Source organism: Otolemur garnettii, unplaced genomic scaffold (genome assembly GCF_000181295.1).
Source record: "Otolemur garnettii isolate 467f Iridium unplaced genomic scaffold, OtoGar3 scaffold00089, whole genome shotgun sequence".
NCBI classification, from domain to species: domain Eukaryota; kingdom Metazoa; phylum Chordata; class Mammalia; order Primates; family Galagidae; genus Otolemur; species Otolemur garnettii.
This window is the reverse complement of record NW_003852484.1, coordinates 3,449,189-3,450,954: the sequence shown is the minus strand read 5'-3', so window position 1 is coordinate 3,450,954 and position 1,766 is coordinate 3,449,189.

Genomic DNA, 1,766 nt, shown 5'->3' with positions numbered 1-1,766 from the left:
AAAAAAAAAAAAAAAATATTTATGATAGATTACCTTATTTGTCAGGTTTGAAGGATCTTGACTCATTCATTTCCCTTTATGAAATTTTTACAATATGAGGGTCAAATGGTCCTTCAGGCTCAAGTCTCTCCCTTTAAATTTCCTTGCTGAAAGTGATGGACCATTTGTACTCAGCACTTTTTTTTTTAAATTGTGATAATTTATTATGTCAGCAATAGAAAACTAATGCTGAAGTATTAAACATAATTATATTTAAAAAATAAAAAAAACTTAAGGTACATTTTCACAAAAAATTTAAATTAAATATATGATTAAAAATTATTTTTCACATAGCTTTTCAAAAAAGTTTTCTTCTAATATTACATGTATTGAATATTTGGTAACATCAAATTTAGCTAATGTACTTAAAAGAAAAAAATATAAATTTCAAAAAATAAACATTTAAAATGAATTATTTGAAATAAAGCTTAACTTTTAAGTTTTAGGAAATTTAAGCCTGATTAAGTATTTTCATGATAATAAAAGTATTTATACTTCTTTTTTTATATTAAATCATAGCTGTGTCCATTAATGCTTTTTTCTTTTTTATTGGAGACAGGGTCTCACTATGTTGCCCTCGGTTGAATGCAGTGGCGTCATAGCTCACAGCAACCTCCAACTCTTGGGCTCAAGTGATTCTCTTTCCTCAGCCTCCCAAGTAGGTGGGACTACAGGCACCTGCCATAACACCTGGCTATTTTGTTGTTGTTGCAGTTGTCACTGTTGGTTAGCTGGCCTGGGCCTTGTTCAAACCCATCAGCTTCGGTGTATGTGGCTGGAGCCGTAAACGCTGTGCTGTGGACACTAAGCCTGTACTCAGCATTTTTAAAGGAAAACAAAGTGACAATTAAATCCCAAATGTTCCTATAGACATTCTCAGGTTAAAAATGATTTAAAAAAAAAAAATCAATCTCCTAAGTGTCCTTATGAATAACACAGAATTATTCTAGAATAAAAAGACACATTCTCTGAATTTCTGCTTTAAAATATTAAATAAAGAAATATACAGGGTGGTGCCTGTGGCTTAAAGGAGTAGGGCACCAGCCCCATATGCTGGAGGTGGTGGACTGCAAAAAAAAAAAAAAGAGAGAGAAAGAAAGAAAGAAATATACAGAAAGAGAAACATGAACAAGTGCAGCAAACTGTTGACAATTACTGAATCCAAAGGATGGGTTTATGATATTTATTATCCTTCATTTTTCTGTATATAGGTATGTATATAAATTTCCTATTTTAAGTTTACAACGAACAGCAATGTTTTGTTAGTCATTTGGGAATTCACTGACAAACATGCATAAAAATCTTAAGAAAGTAAGTTGCAACTTTAGAAAAATAAAATATGCTAAAAACAAATAGGCCAAATTTTAAATGGTTATAATGAGAAAATGGGAACCTGAAAGGTTTCTCCATTCTTGTGTTCCACTTTTTAGTACCTTTTCTCTGCTACCCCTCAAAAGTGCTGATTTTATAGTAGGGGAAGGGGAATATACAGGTGCGCGCGCACACACACAAGTATATAGGGTGTCCATAAAGTTCATATGTAATTTTAAACTGTACACGAACTTTATAGACATCATGCATCTATTAAACATTGTTAAAAATAAAAGAAAAAAAAAGAAAGTAGTTTCAGGCTTAAAATAGAAAGTTAAGTTCTTCAGGCTCGGCGCCTATAGCTCAACCGGCTAAGGCGCCAGCCACGTACACCTAAGGTGGCGGGTTCGAATCCC